Source organism: Oryzias latipes, chromosome 24, assembly GCF_053564925.1.
Source record: "Oryzias latipes strain Hd-rR chromosome 24, Olatipes_Hd-rR_3.1".
NCBI lineage: Eukaryota > Metazoa > Chordata > Actinopteri > Beloniformes > Adrianichthyidae > Oryzias > Oryzias latipes.
Window position 1 is genome coordinate 1,202,747 of NC_136260.1, and position 23,086 is coordinate 1,225,832.

A 23,086-nucleotide genomic window follows, 5' to 3' on the forward strand; every position below is an offset into this window, starting at 1 on the left:
GGAGACAGAAGGAATGGCTGACTGGAGGCAATTGGCCATACAAAAAGCACTCCAATTACACTGACCAAAAATATAAACGCAACACTTTTGTTATTACTCCCATTTTTTATGGTATGAACTCAAAGATGTGAAACATTTTCCACATACACAAAATAACCAGTTCTCTGAAATATTGTTCACAAATCTGTGTAAATCTGTGATAGTGAGCACTTTTCCTTTGCCAAGACAATCCATCCCACCTCACAGGTGTGCCATATCAAGATGCTGATTAGACAGCATGATTATTGCACAGGTGTGCCTTAGACTGGCCACAAGAAAAGGCCACTCTGAAATCTTCAGTTGTATCACACAGCACAATGCCACAGATGTTGCAAGTTTTGAGGGAGCGTGCAATTGGCATGCGGATAGCAGGAATGTCCACCAGAGCTGTTGCTAGGGAATTGAATGTCCATTTCTCCACCATAAGCCGTCTCCAAAGGCGTTTCCGAGAATTTGGCAGCACATCCAACCGGCCTCACAACCGCAGACCACGTGTAACCACACCAGCCCGAGACCTCCACATCCAGCATGTCCACCACCAAGATCGTCTGAGACGACGCTTTTTAGATCAAACTGATCTGAGGAGCTGATGCTGTAGTATCGCGAGACTCAACGAGACCGGTGTGGCAACTCAACTCGGCGGTGCGTAAGTAGCTGAACAAACATTTCTGTATTATATCATTTTATCGCCATATCAAATTAGCTGTAAAACTAACATCTGTAAAAGTTCAAGAAGCCTTTTGACAGCCTGGAGGACCTGGAGAATTATATAGCTACAATACCTTCGTTATCGGGAAGACAGACACCACCACTCCTTCCTCCAAACGCGGCCGTCCAGAAGATTCTCCCAGAGCTGCCTCTTCTCCAGGCAGCGGAATCAGTGACGCTTTAGATTCCATCGATAAAAAGCTCTCCAGCCTTGATTGCCGCTTGAATCTGCTAGAGATCCTCCATAGAGAGTTCCAAGGCCTGCGCGAGCCTTTAGAGTTCAGCCAGCAGCAGGTGCGGGAACTCGCAGTGGAGAACCAGGCCCTCAGAGAAACTGTCAAGACCCTAAGCAGTGACACCGCTCGACTTTCTGAGGAGTGAGGGGACATCACTGTGAGTAATCAGGAGATGTCCCCTCAGTGCCCTACCCGCCAATTTTAACTGCACCCCCTTAGTACACACACCCTTTACTCCTCAAAATATACATTCAAACATAAACACACACACACACATGCACACACCCTCAAAAACACACACACACGCATTTTGCAAGGAAGGTGGGACCTAGGACCATCTGTCCCCTACCCCATCCCTGGTGGGGGGTACTGGACCCTTGGAATCGGCGGCCGTGTCCCCTGGGTGCCGGTTTCCTGGGCTCTGCGGTGCTCTCTCCGTGCAGGAAGAGGGATCCCTGAGCTTTCTGGCAAGGCCAGAAGCCGGGGATCGCATCCCACCTGAGCCGGGAGTGGGTTCTGATCCTTGCCTTTGGGTGCTGGGCCTCGCCAAATTTCCAACTGTGGCCGAGCCTGGTCGGGCCATGTTTACAACACCCCTCGTGGGCCCCCCTTTTCTCCGGGGTCCCCCCCTCCTGGGTGGGGACGGCTGGCCCCTGCCTTGCTCTCCTGGACCAACCGTGGGCCGGGTGGGTGGCTGCCTGAAGTGCGGAGCGGGTCTCCCTTGGGGGGTCCTGGCTCGTACCTGGAGTTGGGGCAGGGGGATGCCCGGAACTCCTGGGTGGTGGTGGGGTGCTCGTCTGGGGCTATGGGCACCCCTCTCGGGTGGGGCCCTGCGTTGGGCCCTCCCGGCGCGGCTGGGGGGGCGGGCTCTCCTGGTTGGGCTGGCACTCTCTTTCCCCCCATGCCTCCCTGCTCTCTGGCTCTGGGGGTCTTGCAGCAGTCCTGCTGGCCCTGGCTTGGGTGGCGGAGGTGATCGCTCAGGGGGCGGTTGTTCTCTGCCTGCTGCCGTGTGGCATTGGGGGGTTCTGGCTGCCGCTGCTGCTGCGGGGGGGGGGGGGGGGGTCTTGGTGTGGGGATGGCTGGGCACTCTCCCTCCTTCTTTTCACATTCCACCATCCATTTTAGAAGAACATAAACACTCAATTGAGCACAGGTGTTAGCTCACCTTTGCACTAATAGTTTGCATGATTGAATGAATGAAATATTTCACACTAGTTGGTTTGAAGGCATAAGTAGCCATATCTGAACACTATCTGTTTTGTGTACATGTTGACACGTGGACATTTTTGCAGCTAGCAGGTGTGTTGATAACATTTGAGTGTGTGTGTGGACAGGCCCCACCCTTTGAGATTTGTACTACATTTGAACCTTACCGTAATGATAAACATGCAGTAAACTTGTTGCTTTATGCTGCTTCATGGTTTTACCCCCCCCCCCCCCCCCCCATTATCACCCTCCTGTCCCCCCTCTCTCTAACATCCCTCTCTCTTCTTCCCTCCTTTCCTTTTCCGTCCGGTCCAACACCAAAGATTTTCAAATATGATTGAAATTTATAAAGTTTGGCCTCAATTACAAAAGGGGTTTATTCAGACATACCCCTGGTTTGTCAGAAGATTCATAACCCCTGTTTTTAAAGTGAAATATTTCCAACACTAGAGGCCTTCAGTTGTCATCTGTCTGCCCTGTTAAAAAAAAAAAAAAACAACAAAAAAATTGACCAGCCACCCGGACAGCTGCTGAAACTATCGTTTTGCATAACCACAGAATTTCTGCACAAACTGTCAGAAACCATTTCAGGGAAGCTCATCTGCATGCTCGTCGTCTTCGTCGAGGTCTCGACCTCACTCCAGTTTGTCGTCGTAACCGACTTGAGTGGGCAAATGCTCACACGCGATGGCGTCTGGCACGTTGGAGAGGTGTTCTCTTCACGGATGAACCCTGGTTTACACTGTTCAGGGAAGATGGCAGACAGCGTGTGTGGCGTCGTGTGGGTGAGCGGTTTTCTGATGTCAATGTTGTGGATCGAGTAGCCCATGGTGGTGGGGTTATGGTATGGGCAGGCGTATGTTATGGGCGAAGAACACAGGTGCATTTCATTGATGGCATTTTCAGAATCAGAATCAGAATCAGAAATACTTTATTGATCCCACACGTGGGAAATTTGTTCGTTACCATAACAACTGACAGGAAAAAAAGAGTAAGAATAATATAAATAAAAATAAAAAAGAGAACAAGGAAAATGTGGTATAATTTAAAGAGCTATTTACATAACAGTGCAGGTAAAGAGATGTGCAAAAGAAATGTGCAAAATAAAGAAAAGAGAAAAAAAAAATGTGCAAAGGTTATCTTCTGCATTGTGAATTATTGAACAGGGTTATAGTATTTGGCAGGAAGGATTTCTGGTACCGGGCAGTTTTGGAGCGGAGCTGTCTGAGCCTTCTAGAGAAGGAGCTCCGCTGTTTGTCCAGAACAGGGTGGAGAGGATGCTCTGGGTTGTCCATGATGGATAAGAGCTTGTTCAGTGACCTCCTCTCCATCACTGCTTCAAAGGTTTCCTGTTTGCAGCCAATGACAGAACCCGCCTTCCTGATCAGCTTGTTCAGTCTGTTGGTGTCACTGACTGCAATGCTGCTTCCCCAGCAGACCACAGAGGAGAACAAGGTGCTGGCCACCACAGACTGGTAAAAGATCCCCAGCATCTTGCTGCACACATCAAATGACCTCAGCTTCCTCAGGAAGTAGAGTCTGCTGCAGGCCTTTTTGTACACAGCAGTACTGTGGCTCCTCCAGCTCAGTCTGCTGTCGATAGTCACACCCAGATATTTGTACTCCTCCACCGCTTCCACATCCCTGCCCAGGATGCAGAGGGGTTGTAAGACAGTCCTTTTCCTCCGGAGGTCGATCACCATCTCCCTGGTCTTGTCCACATTGAGCAGCAGGTGATTCTCTCCAGCCCACTCCACAAATCCGTCCACCAGCCTCCTGTACTCCTCCTCCCGTCCACCGCTTATACACCCCACAACCACAGAGTCATCAGAGAATTTCTGTAGGTGACATGACTCTGAGTTGTGCTGGAAATCTGAGGTGTATAAGGTGAACAGGAATGGAGAGAGCACAGTGCCCTGTGGGGCTCCCACACCACTCAGCACCACGTCAGACAGGACGCCGCCCAGTCGGACAAACTGTGGCCTGTCTGTCAGGTAGTCAGTGATCCAGGAGACGGTGGACGCACCAGCACCCATCAGCCGCAGCTTATCACCCAGTAAAGAAGGCCGGATGGTGTTAAAGGCACTGGAGAAATCAAAGAAGGTGATTCTCACCATGCCTCCACCACCATCCAGGTGTGAGTGAGCTCGCTGCAGCAGATGGATGACAGCATCATCCACCCCCAGGCGCGGCCGGTAGGCAAACTGCAGGGGGTCCAGAGAAGAGCTCACCACCGGTCTCACTTGAGCCAACACCAGCCTCTCCAGCACCTTCATCACATGGGAGGTGAGGGCAACTGGACGGAAATCCCCGAGGTGAGATGGAGACGTCTTCTTAGGAACGGGGACCAGGCAGGAGGTCTTCCAGAGGAGCGGCACCTTCTCCAGTCTGAGGCTCAGGTTGAAGAGATGCTGGAGAACCGCAGACAGCTGGTGGGCACAGGTCCTCAGGGTACGAGGGCTGACGCCATCCGGGCCGGCTGCTTTGTGCTGGTTAAGTTTCTCCAGCTGTTTCTTCACCTGGCAGGCTGTTACAGTCAGACAGGGAGGGAGGGGGGTGGTGGTTGGACTGGGGGGAGGGGTGATGGGCTGTGGGCCCAGTAGGTGTGGTGTGTTAGAGGGGGAAGGAAGGTGAGGAGGTGTGGGGGGTTCATGAGGGGGGAGGTCAGTCAGCTGAGAGGCAGCAGGAGCGGGGGGGTGGTGTGGTGGAGTTGGGGGGGAGGAGGTTGAGGCATTCAGAGAGCTAAACCTGTTGAAAAAGGTGTTAAGCTCGTCAGCTCTCTCTTTGCTGCCTCTGATGGGTCTGCTTCTCCCCCCACATCCTGTGATCTTCTTCATTCCAGACCACACTGCTCTCATGTTGTCCTGCTGGAGTTTGGATTCCAGCTTCCTCCTGTAGGAATCTCTCCCGTTCCTCAGCTGATCCCTAAGTTGGTGCTGCACCCTCTTCAGCTCCTCACGGTCTCCAGACCTGAAGGCTCTCTTCTTCCTGTTCAGGAGGTTCTTCAGGTCACAGCTGATCCAGGGTTTGTTGTTGGGGAAGCATCGAACAGTTCGAGTAGGCATAACAGACTCCTCACAGAATTTAATATATTCTGTGATGCAGTCCGTCATGCCATCAATGTCCTCCCCATGAGGCGTGCAAAGAGCGTCCCAGTCCGTGGACCCAAGACAGTCCTGCAGGGCCTGCTCCGTTTCTGGGGTCCACCTCCTCACAGCCTTTTTGTGGACACGTTCCCGCATGGCAATAGGGACATAGTTTGGGATGAGGTGAACCAGGTTATGGTCAGACCTGCCGAGGGGGGGGAGGGCTGTGGCTCTGTATGCCTTCTTTGCATTTGCATACAGCAGATCCAGAGTTTTATTTTCCCGGGTGGGACAGTTCACATATTGAGTGAAGTCCCCAAGCGTTCTGTCCATGGTGATGTGGTTGAAGTCCCCAGTGATGATGCAGAAAGAGTTAGGCTGCTGTGTCTGCAGGCGGGAAACGGTGGTAGTGATGGTGTCAGCGGCGGCCTCAGCATCGGCGGATGGAGGAACATACACATTCACCACCACAACCGATGTGAATTCCCTCGGCAGATAATAGGGCCGGAGTCCCACCGCCAGCAGCTCCACATGCGGCGTGCAGAGTCGCTCCTTCACGCAGACGTGTCCGGGGTTACACCACCGCTCACTCACGTAAAGAGCGATCCCGCCTCCCCTCTTCTTACCGCAGCTGGCTGCATCTCTGTCCGCTCTCACAGTCGTAAAACCAGGAACCGCGACGCTGCTGTCCGGGATGTGGGAGTGCAGCCACGTCTCGGTGAAGCTCAGTAGGCTGCATTCCCGATACTCCGTCTGGGTGTTCATTAGCGTCGTTAGCTCCTCGGTCTTGTTGGCCAGTGAGCGCACATTCCCCATAATGACTGCAGGCACGACAGGCTTAAATCTCCTTCTGTTCATCTTAACGTGAGTCCCGGCTCTGCGACCCCGACGTCTCCTCCGTATCTCCTTCGGAATCTCATGCCGAGCTCCATGAAACAGGCTAGGCTCTCTCAGGGCCAGCAGCTGGTCGCGCGTGTAAACAATGGCCATGCTTTCCATTGTTATTCCCTCCGATGTGAGAATATCAACGAGAGAAAAAAGTAAATAAAAAGCACAAAAATGGAAAAAAGACAGAAATAATAAAAGAACAACAACAACAAAAAAAAATTTGAGAAAAAAAGGAAAGGAGACGATGATTACAGACTTGAGTAAAAGAGTGATTACAGGAGCTATGGCAACAGGCGTCCGTTCACGGCGCCATCTTTTAGAGAACAGGGTATCTCTGTGCATTTTGAATGCACAGAGATACCGTGACGAGATCCTGGGGCCCATTGTTGTGCCGTACATCCATCAACATCACCTCATGTTGCAGCATGATAATTCACGGCCTCGTGTTGCAAGGATCTGTACACAATTCTTGGAAGCTGAAACATCCCAGTTCTTGCATGGCCAGCATACTCACCCGATATTTCACCCATTGAGCATGTTTGGGATGGGATCGGCGTATACGACAGTGTGTTCCAGTTCCTGCCAATATCCAGTAACTTCGCACAGCCATTGAAGAAGAGTGGACCAACATTCCACAGGCCACAATAGACAACCTTAACAACTCTATGCGAAGGAGATGTGTCGCACTTCATGAGGCAAATGGTGGTCACACCAGATACTGACTGGTTGTCTGAGTCCCCTGACCCCCTCAATAAAACAAAACTGAAAAACTGAAGTCTAATCAGCATCTTGATATGGCACACCTGTGAGGTGGGATGGATTGTCTTGGCAAAGGAGAAGTGCTCAATATCACAGATTTAGACAGATTTGTGAACAATATTTCAGAGAACTGGTTATTTTGTGTATGTGGAAAATGTTTCACATCTTTGAGTTCATACCATAAAAAATGGGAGCACTAACAAAAGTCTTGCGTTTATATTTTTGGTCAGTGTAGTTATGTGACGATGAGTCCACTTAAACTGAGGGTTGTGTAGTTTTAGTCAAGAGAAACCCAGAACAATGAGGGTCTGGGTAGATTGAGTGATGAGAAATTGTAGGAACTCTCTATGATTACCGGACGTGATAAGAAGGATGGGTTTGGTGCGATCAGTAATGAGAGGTGTTGACCCCTAATCCCGAAGCCTCGATGGGAGTATCCAGGGGTTCTGTTGGCAGAGAAAGTTTAGACACAAGATGAAGATCTATCAAGCTTTGTTAGGCACCTAAATAAAAAAGGGCTTGGAGATAGTGAATTTCAGAGTGAAGGCAGATTTTGATAGGAATAAGGAGAAAGTTTTTCTCTGAGAGTCGCCCGCCCGCGGCCTGTCTTCTAACGGGCGGGCCCTGGTGTTTAAACGCAACGGGCAATGTGAGACCAGATGACCATGTTTACCACAATAGAAACAGGAACCCTCTTCTCTGGGTCTTTGACGTTCTTCAGCAGTTACCTTAGAGAAACCGACCTGCATGAGTTCTTCCGTAGTTCTGTGGGGTGTATCAACCACCGATCGAGGAGGTGAGCTCGAGGTGGTGGTGTGAACGATGGCATTGGGTGGTTGCTTACGGGCTGGGTGGTGTCGTTCATTTTGACGTTCCCGGAGGTGAATATCTAAACGAAGGGCCGCGGAGACGAGATCTTCAAATGTAGGGGCCTCCGGTTGAGAGTAAAGGTGGTCTTTTATGCTTTCATTAAGTGATTGGTAAAAAAATACCTCTTAAGGCTTGGTCAGGCCAACCTGTTTCCACCACTAGTATTTGAAAATCGATAAAATGGTCGCTGACCGATCGATTGCAATGATTGAGGCTCAGCAAACGTTGGGTGGCTTCTTCCTGCTTGCGTGGTTGATCAAAGACCAGACGAAATTAGTAGATGAAACGGTCATAAGGCAGATGTGAAATGGGAACCATTAATTCATGAAATCAAATCCTTTTGAATATTTGACATCCGAGACAAGGCGTTAGCGTGCAGGTCGAGGAATGTTCCTCGCTGTGAGACCGTGAGGCGAAGGCCTTCCGGGTCAGCTGGGTCTGGAATTTGGCCAGTTCGTTCTGTCATGACTTGCTAGGCGGGGCAAACCCAGGCGCTGGAACCCAGAAGGAAAATACAGGTGAGTTATGAAGTACTGTAAGTAATTGAGTTTATTTTTTTTTCCGACGTGGCTTGAAGTCTTGGCGAGGCTGGAGGCTTTATCGTGGCCATCAGGGTCAACTAACTGGCGATGAATGCTGGCACTGGATCTCCTTAAGACGGTCTGGAGGATGATGAGGTGAGTGCCCACAGCTGGTTCGAGTCAGAAGTGGAGGGGAGGTGGACAGCGGTGGAGAGCTGCCAGAGGCACCATGACAACAACTAGAAGTCTGCATGTCATGACCAGATCACAACTTATTTATTGCTGTAAATCGTAGGAGAATACGGCAGCATTTTAAGCAGGAGGCTAAAAAGGAAATTCAGTCAAGCCAGTGAGATGTTCATAGATGTGGACTCCCAAGGTATATAACTCTTTTTAAAACATTTTAAACTGCCAATAAGTATCTCTATTGGCTTCTCTTGACAAAAACAACAACGTACAAATACATTTCAAAAGATAAGGTTTTTGTTTCTTTTTAAAATCAAGCTTTCGATGCTGCCCACAGAAATACGGCTGCAAAGCACCTGGTAACTGTCCCAAGTGAAGTGCTCTGTTTATGTGTTAAATGATAAAAGTAAGGGGGGCCTCGCACTTGGCTAGCATTGAGACAGGGGTCCCTGGGTCATCGCCGTCTGGGCACGGGGCGGGCGGTGATTGCCGGCCGGAATAAACAACCAGGGGCCATGTTGGGAGATTGGCTGTTGTGGCGTGGCTTGTGGGGAGGCTTAGGGGTCGGCTGCCCTTGCCCGGTGTTTTGCCTGCGACCAGGTTGCTTGGCCTGGCGCCCTGGGGGTCAATGATCCATCCACAGCAGAGGGGTAAAAGGTTTAATTTATTAAATCTAATCTTATTTATTTTTTGGTTTCTTGGCTTTTTTGGGGGGAGGGGGAGTGGTGGTGCTGGACCTCCTGCCCCTCAGGTGCAGCCCTGGGCCCCTCCCTTGCTCCTTTGCTCAGCCCCCCTCCTGGCTGCCCAGTGGTAATGCACCCTGGGAGGTGATGCTGGGGGCCTCTTCTCCTGGTTGTGCCCATTCGCCTGTTCCTTCCTGCTCCCACCACAACAAATTGTGCACATATGCACCTGGGGCTCCGGGAATTGGATGGGTGGGATATGCTGGCGGGGGTCACTCTCTTTGGGGGCAAGTCGGTGCCTGCCCTCCATTCCACTTTTACTGGCATGTTAAACACGTTTATTCATCTATGGCCTTGCAGGGGTGGTCTGTTGCAGGGGGGCATGGTGAAACATCCGGGCTCGTCGCTATGCGGTCCCCCCCTCAATTTTAATTTTCACTTTAGACACCACACACTCCATGTTGGCATACCTCACATGAACAGAGGGACCCCGGGATGGGGGGGCTCTGCTTTATGGCAGCAGTGGGACCCACCACCCCACCAAAGACCCCCTATTTTACCAGAAGCACACACTGCACACCCACACTATAATGCATAGGTGGGTTCAGGGAGGGGCAGCCAGTCTTCACCCGCCTGGTCCTCTCAGGGCGGCCTGGCTTATAGGAATCCTGTTGGCCGGAACAGCGGCCAGGCGCACACCGCTGCAGGGTCGGTCAACCACTGTGGGGCCACTGTGTGGTGACAGGTGGCGGGTGGCAAACAGAAGAATATGTGTGAGGAATCATGTGTGGGGACATGCCTGGGGGCTACCTCTGGGGGGGACTCAGGGGCGGATACGGGGGGAGGGGTTGAGGAAATTGTCGGGTAAGGGGGCTGTAGAGTTTACTGTAGTGTGTGTGTGGGGGGGTGGGGGTGGAGCTGTTGTTCCGTTGTGATCCTTGGGCTCAGATACCGGTACTGGCCTAGGCTGACGAGGCTCCGGCTGGGTGGTGGGCGGCTCCAGGCTCCCAACCCCATGCTTGGCGCGCGTCTCTGTGTCTAACGCCCAATGACCCTAATGGCTGCTGCCCGGAACGGCAGAGCACGCCTGTCCTTTGGCCTTGTGGCCATGGACCCTGTTGCCGGAGGGGCCCCCTCTCGGGGGGACCTCTCATCAATCAATCCCCCCCACTCGGGCTGCGTCGGTCCCATTGCCGGGGGGTGATCACGGTCTGGGGGTCGTCTTCCCCTTCTTTCCTGGTCTGACTGGTCAGGCTGGGGAGGATCTGGTTCCCCTTATGATCCCATGGTTCACTTCGGCAGCGTGCATGTATCTCCACCCCCACTTGTACGTGCACACTGCCACACTGCTTCCTGTCTTACTTATCCCTCGCTCCAGACACACAGTGAATGGACAGATATCTTCGGCTCATTAAGTGTCAGATTTTCACTCTTGGATGTAAAATGTGTCTTTACAGCAGATCTAATATAAATGTTATTAAGTTTACAAACATACTCAAATTAGTAACTCGGCACCTGTACCCCCTTGCTTTCTGCCCCATCTGTGTTTTTTCTTCTACCCCCCCCCCCCCCCCCATACACACACACACTTTTCCACCCTCTCTTCCCTCTGTGAAAAAAATAAGAAAATATTTATTTAAAATATAAAACCTAATAAATAAATAAAAAATATCTAAAAAATTTAACTCTCCCTTACTTGCACCTGTGCACATCAGCCCAGGTGCGGTAGAAGAGAAGATGTCACATTTTCCACAAGAATTTTAAGTGAGTCCAAGGCTGGATTTTGTTGTTGGGCCCACATAATTAAAGTCCCAGTAGCTGTCACGCACATGTGTTTTCCGCATTCGTGTTCTCTCTCTGACTGAATTTGAAGGCTTGCTGTCTCGCATTAACCAGAGAGGCCACAGAGGCTTCAGATAAACATGAAATATGGCTTTTTGGTGAAAAACTTTCTAATCATGATTAAAACGTCCATGGAAACATATTTAGATTGAAATAAATTGTCATGGAGGTCCTTTAAGAACCTTTGGAGCATCCTCAAGCAAAAATATATATGGGGGTGGGAGGCAGTCCACTTTCAAACAGCAGCTCTGCAAGGCTTTTTTTGACATCCTGCAAAGGAATTCAAGCAGCACTCACAGGTTTAATGGATGTAAGTATTGTGAAGCTGCTACAAAATCAAGGGTCTTATGTTAAGATGTAACTTGAGGTTTGTGATTGGAATAGCTTTTGATTTCAGTAAATATGACCTCCTATTGGAGCAAATTCAACGAATAACCATTTTCAGTTTGTCAGAATCTATAATCACAACTCTGTTGTGAGTAATAATGTGGAACAGTTTTTATTTTTGAAAAATAAACTGTAACCTTTAGGATGTTTGTTCAATACCGGCTTGATTTAAACTGCTAGGAAGGGCGCCTTCACAGGAGTTATTAGAGCTGTACAGATTCTCATAATAAAACTGGGAGGCTTCATTTATTACCTGCTTGTCAGTGATTAATGTATCATCATGCCCTTGCCCCTTTTAGTTGATTTGTTAATATTCCACCTGCCTTGCCTCCATGTTCATAGATGTTACACCGATTTCTTAACAATAGATACTCAATGGAGTATAATGTAAGTCTGTCATTTTTGGCACTAAGTATTAGACACTCTTTAAACAGGTCTTGAGTAAAGCTGTGACAGTGTGGGATTTTTTATCACCACGGTGATGAACAACGCATTATTCTTTATTAACAAATAAAAGTAACTACTTACTACCTATCTGACAAATGAACTAACTATATAGGTGTTGTAGAATGACTAAGTGTATGTGTGTCTGCGCGCTGCATGTGTGTAGGAGGAAGGAGCGCACAGAAGTGTGTTGGGGGTGTGGGTTGATTCTTCTGCAGCTGACCACTCTCCAGCTGCAAGCAAGCCTTTATCTGTGCAGACACTGTACAGACGTCTTCTCAGAATATTATATATTGCCCAGTAATACACGAACTTCAGACACTGTCATCTTTCCTGTAGCCATGAAGCCTGACACCCATGAAGAACACGGGGCAGGAGGCTCCGCCTTTGTTTATATATACATGTAACTTTGCGCTGCACAAAATAGTTCCCAGACAAAACATATTCATTGCACTATAATAGTGCGAGTTCATGTTTGGTGTTACAGAGTGAAGGAGAACAGTAATGACCCCCCCCCCCCCCCCCCCAACACAAAATCCTCCGGCGGGCGGCCGTGTTGTGCACTCAAGAACGCATGCAGCTTGTAATCGAAATGAATACATTGGAAATGAATGATTACAACACAGTAAATTTGTTGTATTTCCTTGCAAGACAGAAACTTCTTTTGTAGAATGACGATGCGTATTTACGTCTGAAACCGCGTGTGTGTAAGTATAGGGAGCCCAGTGCTGCATGAGGCTCTAAGAGGGAGTGAGAGCCGCACAGCGCAAGAAGTGAGGGAATGAAGGTACAGTAATAAAAGGTTTCCCCAGAAACGCTTGAAGTCTGAACACAGGACCAGCAGAAAAGTAAATTATCAGCAAAGATGAATGTGTTTAATGTGTTTATTATAGTTCCAATCACGCACCATATGCAGAATTAAAAAAAAAAAAAATCGCGGTGATGCGGTTATCGTCACACCCCTAGTCTTCAGTGGGATTTTCAGAGTGTCTATAATCTATGTCGGCTATTTGTCTTTCCAAAACCGTCTACTTTAATAATAAATTGTTTTTCTTTTTGACTGTAAAAGATGTGATTTGGCCTCTAAGGTAAGCTTTACGGATGCCATTGAGAGTCAGGTTAAGTCCTGTAAAATGAGAAATTTGATATGAAATTAACTCAACAAAGTTTTTCTAATTTAATAAGTAAGTAGAATTTCCACCGACAGTCAGGTATGTTCAGTTTTAAAATAAGATGTGCATGGTCCAATTTTACAATAGGTTAAAAAAATAACATGATTGAATATTCTGTGTATGTTTGTTAACTGGAAAAAAAAAAAATCAAACCTACTGTAAGACTGATGCACACTTGAAAAAAAAGAATATTTCCTAGCCTCTGGGTGTAAAAAGCGGCAAAAATCTGAAATACCATAGGTGACGAGGAACGATTGTAAATGAAAGACAGATCTTGACATAGCGTAGCCTGGTTTCACAGGCAACCTATCCATCTCAGGGTACATACACAAGTTAAAATCCCCTCCCATAATAAGCAGCTGGGAGTTTAAGCAGGGCAACTAACCCAAAATATGAGGGGAAAAAAGGAGAGAATCGTCAAAGTAAAGCTGCGTTCACACTGAACGTGATTTATGCAGTAGAGGCGGAGAGTTTCAATGTTTAGTCAATGGCACAGACGTGATCTGAGGTCCTGCAGCATGATTTGAGCGGCGGGCGCAGCACAAATGTCTGGCAGCAGCAAGATTTGAGTGGCGAGGCTTGGGGAACGTGACGAGTTCAGTGAATCGATCAGCGGGTAGATTACACACTGAAATTTTTTTTGACATTTACTTAAAAAACTCTAGGAAGGTTTTTCCACACAGAAAGTGCTTGTAGATTTTACTCAGGCTATTTTCATGTAATATTTACTTACTAGAACCCCTATTGTTTATGAAAAATACACAAGTAAATTTAAATGACAGTACTCGCCTATAGATTATAAATTTTACTCACATTACCATTGCATCTAATTACAAATTCCAAATAAATATTGCTGCTGTTTCTTTGTGTATCTTGCTCATTTTTACTTTGTTATATTCTATGTAATTATGAAGTAAATTTTATCAATAATATATTAGTTAATTATAATTAAATTAAGTACATATTTTTACTATTTTATTAAAGAAATTCTATATTTTCCCAAAACAACAGTCGTCTCGATGGGCTTCGAAGTAAAACATGAACTCAAAAGGATCACGAATACAAAGAGTTCAATAGGAAAATACTAAAATGAACTAACAAACTGACTAAGCTGTACTGGCATCCCTGCCCTTAGACCCCCTTTGCGGTAAGGAAAAACCCCTAAAAAACGGATTCCGGAATAAACGAAGAAACCTCAGGGGTGCCCACATGAAGGAGGGATCCTCCCCCCAGGAATTAACTTATCTAACCCTGCAACTACATATATAAAGTCCAGCAGACGAGCTTCATCCAGCCGTGGTTGGGGGGACAGTCAGGGGCGCGAGTCGAGCCGGAGACAGGAACCACAGCCAGGTGTAGGAGCAGGAGCAGAGACGAGGTACTCAGTCAGGTACAGAGCAGAGACGAGCCAGAGATTAGCCAGAGGCAGGATCCACAGCCAGGTGTAGGAGCAGGAGCAGAGACGAAGTACTTGGTCAGGTACAGAGCAGAGACGAGCCAGAGGCAGGATCCACAGCCAGGTGTAGGAGCGGTAGCAAAGGCGAGGTGGACGGTCAGGAACAGGAGCACGGATGAGCCAACTGGAGTCTGGAAGCACTCCCACTCCCCAGGAGGGGAGAGGGAAAGAGTGACAATACATGAATCGCACTGCACCAAACAGAGGCATGGAAAACTAAATGATAAATGATGATCAAAAATTGAGGAGAGGAAGGGTAGAAGTAGATGAGAAAAGAGGACAGAACCCCAGTGCACCATAGTTACCCCAGCTTCAACTTCTAGCAGCCTTTTAAAACAAATAGTAGTTGTTATTAAGTTTAATTTAAAGAAATTAACATTAAGTTAAATAATCTCTGAATACTAACTAGTCTGACAATAAGCCTGTCCAAAGAGGAATGTTTTCAGTCTAACTTTGAATTTAGAAACTGAATCGGCCTCTCTTACATGAGCTGGGAGTTTATTCCATAAAACAGGGGCTTGGTGACTAAACGCTCTACCTCCAACCGTACTTTGACTAATTCTAGGAACCACTAGCAGTCCTGCATTTGCGAGCGAAGTGTTCTTATCGGATGGTAATGGACTATGAGGTCCTTAATATATGACGGGGCCAGTCCATGTAAGGCCTTATAGGTTAACAGGAGGATCTTGAACTTGATTCTAGAATCAACTGGGATCCAGTGAAGTGAAACTAACACGGGAGTGATGTGATCTCTTCTGCTAGTTTCTGCTAACAATCTAGCTGCTGCGTTCTGAACAAGCTGGAGACTTCTTAAGGAACTCTTAGGACACGCTGCTAACAAGGAGTTACAGTAATCCAGTCTAGACGTAACAAATGCATGGATGAGTTTTTCAGCATCACTCTTAGAAAGTATATTTCTGATCTTAGCAATATTCCGCAGGTGAAAAAGCAGTTCTACACGCCTGAGATATGTGAGCCTTAAATGATAAATCCTGATCAAATAAAACCCCATGGTTTCTAACTGTGGAATTAGGGGCTATACTTATGCCATCCAGGGAGACTATCTGAGCAGACAGAGCATCTCTGAGGTTTTTAGGACCAAGTATAATGACCTGAGTTTTTTCTAGGTTCAAGAGGAGGTACTTAATTGTCATCCAGGTCTTGATGTCTCTGATGCAGGCATTCAGTTTCTCTCTATTGTCATTCTGGTCAGGTTTCATGGATAAATACAACTGCGTATCGTCGGCATAACAATGAAAATTAATGCTGTGTTTCCTGATTATGTTTCCTAGGGGTACACTGAAAAAAGGAAAAACAGCGTCTTTGAATTTACTAAAATAATGCCAGTACATGCAACGCAATTTATTCATGTTTTTTCTGTTACTTTAATTGAAACAAGTTAATTCTATGTGATTGAAAAACTGTTAAATGTTCTTGATTTTATTGTGTTGCCTTTAAGTGATTAAATAAAAAAAGTAAACACGATGTAATTAATTTCCCTCAAAACCAGAAACGGAAATACATTCAAAACTAAATGGTACTGCCCTAACTTCAGCAGAAGAAAACGTGTCTGTGGAGCGGGAATTTCAGCTGGCTTGTCCTTTCACTGTTCCTAATCTAGAACCAAAAAGATAAAAGGTAAGTTTATTAACAATGATATACGCAACTTTACCATTCCTGTCGATTATATAATCCTGTGTTTTTATTTTATTTTATTTTACTACTTTATAATTCGATGGCTAACTGTAAAACGTTTTGCTGTGGTTAGCTTGTACCTTCCCACAATACACACACCCCGCTAGCTTAAAAGAGATTGAAAAAGCGATTGGTTTCGTCTCTCTTGTTGCAAAAATCGTTTTTAATAAAGGATGTTGTTTTAGACTTGTGTTAAAAGTCAAGCGTGCACAAACTCTGGGCGCTAAGAGCAACGCTTGGTGCGTAAAGAAGAATCCATCAGCGCTTGGAATAAACGTGGGGGGAAAAGGGATTCGTGCGGCAATGAGTTCTGTGCCGGGGGGTGCGATGAGAAAAATCTGCGGGTGAAGTTTCTTTATATATATATGTGTGTGTGGGTGTGTCATTAGATGTAAAAATGCAATGTTTATGAAACATTTAGAGTGAATTATTTGCCTTATGTGTTGTTGAGGATGAGAAGTACTAAAATTAAAGTTTAAAGGAATGTTTTTTTTTTTTTAAACATTTGTTTATTTTAGTGTACTGGGGAAATATTATTTGGGGACAAATAGTTCTTAAAAATTCTAGTCTGCAAAAAAACAATCATGGATGGTAACTCGTTATAACTTATAACAAAGAGTAAGTTAAAATAGTTTTACTTCAAATCATTACCAGAAGAAGAGCTTTCAGCATTTTAATAAATTTGGGCTAAAACATCAGTTGTTAGTTCCATGAAATAAAAAAATAAAAGCACACAAATGTGTATTTGAGGACATATCTTTTAGCAAAAGGAGACATGTTTTTGGAAGCATTACTTTTTGTCACATGTTTAGCAGAATGTTGTATTGTTTTCTGTCTACTTTAACATGTTTCAGTTATGTACACAGTTCCCTGTTCGGTGATGTTAAAAAAAAATACTTTTGCACAGGTCATCTTGTTACACGTCCAACACAGACTTTTATTGTAAGGGTAGGTGTTGTTACCTTCTTCAAAGCTTCTGTTGATATTTCTTAGTGTGTGTGTGTTCGCATGCGTGCAAATAAACTGTTAAAGACCACATGTGGTTAATTGTCATCTCAACATGTGTTGCAGGTCGAGGTAGTGACATTCATGTGGCGTTGTAAGGGGTGCACAGAAACTACAACAAGTAGGTCTGAGCTTTTACAGCACTATAAGTTAAAACATCCACATTTTGGGCGTAGTTGTCGTTTTCCATGTACATACCAGCAATGTCCATGCACATTTCAGACATGGAATGCCTTAATTGTTCATCAAAGTAAAATACATTGTACACTTATCTATCAAAAGGATGTAATATTCAGCTGTCAGCATTGTGCTTGTTGTGATTTAACATCAGAAAGGGATTATTTTGCTCATGTAAATGCTCACCTCAAAAGAAACGAGACTGTTGTTTGTATGGTTTTAGGATGTGACTTTAAAACAAACATTTACTGTACTTTTAAGTCTCACAAAAACCGTAAACATAGCCATCACACCTTGGTGGATTTTAAACCAGGTGTTGTTCTAGGTAGAGTACCCTCTGTGAATGAGTTAGAGACAGACAGTCAGGAACTGCTGGATCAGTCAAATAGTTCTATTCCTTCAACTAGTCATCAAACCAAGGATTTGGAGAAGGAAATAGAGCAAGGTTTTGCTGCTGCTTTGCTTAAGTTGGAACACATGGTCCATGTGCCAAGCACAGCAGTGGATGTGTTTCTAGAGGAAATCCACAGTTTTATTGGTTCCACATCTATTCCACTATCCTGTGATGTGCTCCGTGACATTTTGCATCAGAGAAACCTTTCTGTGAATGAAGTCACAATTAGAGAGATTGTTAATGCAATTTACTCTACCAATCCTGTGCAGAGATCCATACAAAAGGGTGGCCCTTTGAGTACTGCTTATCTACATAAGTAGTATTACAAGCAGAAATTCAACGTTATTGAACCAGTTGAATACATTCTTGATGCAAAAAACAAACACAGTTTCCAATATGTCCCATTACTCAAGTCCTTAGAGCAGCTATTAAATGAAAAAGAAATCATTGATAAAGTTGTTGAAAGTCATCAAAGTCAGGATGGCACACAGTCTGGAGTGTCAGGTCAGTACATGTCATCAAAAGATGGTGCCCTATTTGGAGCAAACAGTTTTCTTGGTGGAGAAAAGCCAAAGATTATCCTGAATCTATAAGTGGATGACTTTGAGGTCTGCAACCCTCTTGGCACCTCCAGGAAGAAACACAAGCTTTGTGCTGTTTATTGGACATTGGCTAACCTGCCTCCTGGGTCTCATTCCTCCTTATCATCCATCTATTTGTCAGTTTTGTGCAAAACTGACTATGTTAAAACCTACGGTTACGACAAGGTTTTTGAGCCTCTCCTACAAAATTTGAAAACACTGGAGGAGCATGGTGTTTACGTTCCCCTGTTAGGCGAGTCTCTTAAAGGCACAGTATTCAGTGTGGTGGCCGACAACCTGAGAGCGCACAGTGTTGCAGGGTTTATGCAGAGCTTTTCGGTTGAATATTATTGCAGATTTTGCACTGGGAAAAGCAGTGACATTCAAGTACACTCTGTTGCATCTGGGGCTTTCAATCTTAGAACTAAGGAACTTCATCAAGTTCACGTGAAACAAGCCCAAGATACAGGGACAAGTTGTTATGGAGTGAAAAATGAATGTGTCTTCACAAAAAATCTATCACACTTTCATGTCATTTTTGGATATCCTCCTGATCTTGCCCATGATCTTTTTGAAGGTATCATCCCAGTGGAGTTGGCTCATTGTTTGAATTTGCTTATTTCCTTATTTTTCATTGGCTGACCTAAACAATGCTATTCTAAGTTTTCCATATAAATGGACTGACAGGACAAACAAACCACATGTGTCACAAAGTTTCTCCAGCACGAAGACAGTGGGAGGGAATGCACATGAAAACTGGAGCTTGCTCCGCTTTTTGCCCTTTTTGGTTGGGTCACGTGTACCTGAACACGAACCTGCAGGGTTTGTCCTTATGGATCTTAAAGATATTACAGAGCTTGTTGTTGCCCCTGTTCACAGGGATGACTCACTAGCATTTTTGGAAAGTAAAATAACGGAGCACAGGCACAGACTAAAATAACTTTTCCCTGATTTGAGATTGTTACCAAAACACCATTACTTGGAGCACTGCCCGCAGATGGTCCAGTTGTTGGGCAATGGACAATGCGCTTTGAAGCTAAGCATAGCTTTTTCAAACAGGTTATCAGACACACAAGTTGTTTCAAGAATGTCACCCTTTCTTTATCCTTAAAACATCAGATGATGATTTCTTACCATCTGAGTACACCACATCTATCTAAGCCAGACCTTGAGGTTTCAGCTGTATCCACTCTACCAGTGGACTTGCTCAATGAAAACATAGCACAAGTCATCCAGCAAAAGTTCCCTGGCACACATGAAGTCCACTTTGCACAGTGTGTGACAACCAAGGACATTACTTACAGGAAAGGGATGTTACTGGCTCACAGAGCAGGTGGATTGCCAGAATTTTCTGAAATTGACCAAATATGCATTATACATGATTGTGTGTTCTATGTTGTCAAAGAGCTGTGTGGTTGGTATAGAGAGCATTATCGAGCCTTTGAACTCAGCCCAGCACCTAAAAGAACATTCACTATTGTAGAAATCAGTGACATCCTTGATGCATATCCGCTTGTTGACTACAAAGTTGGATCAACACCCATGGTGGCTTTAAAAAGACATATAGAAATAAAAGGTGGGTCTTGATTAGTGCATTAAAACCATGTTTTTAGTCTGTAAAACATTTTATTTGCAAATATGCATGTCATTAGTTGTTACAATTTATTATGAAATTCAAACTTTATGAAGGTGTGATGTCTTTTTTTTTTATCTGTGCAGAGTAAAAGACATGAACATGGCGACTAACATCCCAAAGACTGTGATTCTGAAGATTATTTTGCCTGATGATACACTGAAAAAAAAGACCTGTTGGATTGACATAAAAAAATCATGGACATCGGTTGCGCGCAAAAAAATCATGTTGAACCAATATAATTATTGCACATAATAAAATCATGTTCTACCGTAATGAATGCTTCTTTGTTTCTGCACCTAATAATTTTACATAAACAAACAAGATTTTATTATGTCATTTACCATAATTTTTTCAAACATTTAAAACACTATTATTTGTTTGAAATTACCTACATAGTTAATTTAATTTATAAATTATTTTAAAAACATTTAAATTGAAAAATAAAATTGCAATTGCAGATTATTATTTAAAGCAAATACTTTCTTGTGCATTATGACAATCCAATGAACATATGACACTGAACACAAATTTCAGATTTAACTTTTTTATTATCTAAACTTGAAAAATATGTTTACAGTGTAGCAAAAAATGACAAATCAAAATAAATTGGGCTTTCTATTTTAATTAAACAGAAGATAACAGAGCCAAAGCAAACAGCTGGAATCCCTTCTTAGGAAAAAGTTAAACTATTTAAAGGTCATTTTATTCAAAGAGTCGGATTTTTAAGCCTGAAACCTTAGACACCACTTTGCCTTACAACTCTAATACAGTTTTTTTTGGATCACCTCAAAGGTGTGTGACGGAATGTCCAAGGGAGAGAACCCAATCGCAGGAAGAACGACCCAAATCCAATAGTTCACTCGAAGGGCCTTAATGCCAGAGAACCATAACACCAGAGCGTAGAACGAAGACGCTCCGACACAGAAACAAGATCAGACACTGCATAAATAGACAAACCAATCAACATAATACAGAACACCTGTGACCAGCGGGAGAGCTCAAGAAGGGAAGGGCCTCCAGGAGATCATAGCAGGAGCAAAGTCACGGCCCCATGACAAGGTGTTTCTGAGATGAAGATGGTAATCAGATTTGTGCTGTAAATAAGGCCAAAAAAGCCTTGGCATCTGCCACTCAGACACTTGGTGGGTCGACCACCACAGCCTGGGAGATGTGGACCACGAGAATGTCCTCTTCCTCACCACTGCCAGTTCCCACCGTGGTGTCCTCGATTGCCTCCTGGATTGCTGCATGGTCTTCATTCTAAAGAACACAGAACATATTTGTGTGCACAGTTCACATTTGAAGTTTAGTTAAAGCGTTTAGATTACACAACTCACCTGTACTTTGAATAAACCCCTGAACTTGCTTATATTGACGAGAAGTTCAGCAGTCTGAAATACAAAGAGTCAAAAAATTTTAAATTCACATGAAAACTTTGGAAAAATACAATTCTTACCCTTGGCTCATCAATAAATGTTATAGTTACTGTGTTAACAAAATCATTATATCCTTAGTGTCATGTTAACAGAGGTAGTGGGATAACTGATCAACCATCAATTTCATTATTTATTATGTATGTATCTCTCTGCATAAAAGGTGTGTGTAAAGAGTAGGGCTGGCAATCTTGATTACCTCCCGATTCGATGACAATCCAGGAGACAATAATTGCAATAATATATAGTAAATGCATGGTGACCCACCTGACTCAGTGAAGACTGGACCCCAGCATGATCAGGGAGGAGCAGTTGGAAGTGTTGTGTGATGAGCTCTGTAATCAGGACGGAGGTTTATTAGTTAAATTTCAAATATATAGAGAGAGTGAGACTTCCACAGCTTTGTTGTATCATTTTAATAACTAAACATGCATTGTTTTGAAATCAATAGCTGCAAAAATATTCTGAAGAAATTAGACCAGAAAGAACATTAGACAGCTCCTCCCCCCACAGGACTCAAACCACGCTTGTGAGAACCCGCGAATTTTGAAATGGAAACTGCAAAACTAAACTAGCAGATCGGGAGTAGATAATCCCCCCCACCCATAAAGGATTCCCATATGAATTTATCACAAATGGGAGGAATATGTGAAGTAGGATTACAGACATTATTATAAGGCTGTAAACTTTTTACTACACGTTATACACTTGTTCCAAAAGGACATGAATATTTTCACTCCATTAAACTCTCAAAGCTAAAATAAAAATATGTTCAGCATCATAGAATGAAAACAAAGCTCTGATTGAAACCAAAGATTTATGTAAACTGGACACACCAAACGCATTCTGTGCACGAGACGCGCACGGAGAATGATTGACAGCTGACTGAGACAGAAGTGCGGTGCTGTTTACTGGTCAAATAATGCCGTCCTTAAACTAGCTCATGGTGGAACAGTATGGAAAAACTAAATAATGACAATAGTAATGATAGCTTTTCACATTTTCCTTCAATTTCGGTCTCCACAACGCAGAATATAGCAAACAGAAATCCACTTAGTGACGATGAAAATTCCCCTGGCAGAGTTTCTCTGCCTGTGGAAAAAAAAACGCCGTGCCCGCCAGCGCCCACTGCCCCTCTGTCAAAAGCGAATTCCTACGGCATAACTACTCACCACTCTTCCCCGTACATCATTTGAAATCACCGCGTTTACAGCTGAATCTGCCTGCAACGTGAAAGTACAATTTACCGCGCGCACACACCTCCCCCCTACCTGCCGTCCGAGGGCTGCGGCCGGCAGGGACAAAAGTGGCGCGCAGAGCCTTAACTTTGATAACTACGACAAAAGTGGATTACAAAGCTCTTCCCCGTGGAAAAAATAACACTAATGATACATTTAGGCCTTCCACTTTCTTAAATTAATTTGTTAGAGTAAATTAACTTACCTTTTTTAAGTTCCTCCAGCCAGAGCAGGTGCTTGTAGCTTCTCTAAAATGGCTGACTGCAAAGTTTCCCCTCCTGGAATTCTTCTTCACCGATGGGGTTTACTTATCCAAAATTAAGGGGCAAAGGATCAAACATAACTATTTCATGTTTTGTCAACATGATTTAAATATATAAAAGTAACACAGCAAGAAATGATGTGTGATTTTCAAAGCCAGTTTAGCTCGTGCTGGTTTGCGGC

At 44.8% G+C, this 23,086-nt stretch overlaps 2 long non-coding RNA genes and 1 pseudogene across 2 annotated transcripts in view; all 3 read right to left on the reverse strand.

Moving 5' to 3' along the window:
* The window catches only part of LOC144990184 (uncharacterized), a 572,443-nt gene that overhangs the window by 105,456 nt on the left and 443,901 nt on the right, over positions 1-23,086 (reverse strand). The window lies entirely within an intron of this gene.
* LOC144990047 (uncharacterized) lies at positions 14,307-15,881 on the reverse strand (annotated as a pseudogene).
* On the reverse strand, positions 20,618-22,979 carry LOC144990048 (uncharacterized). Its single transcript, XR_013653979.1, has 4 exons — positions 22,848-22,979; positions 21,672-21,739; positions 21,309-21,362; positions 20,618-21,231 (listed from the first exon to the last, which is right to left on the reverse strand). It is a non-coding gene; the product is annotated as an uncharacterized LOC144990048 (long non-coding RNA).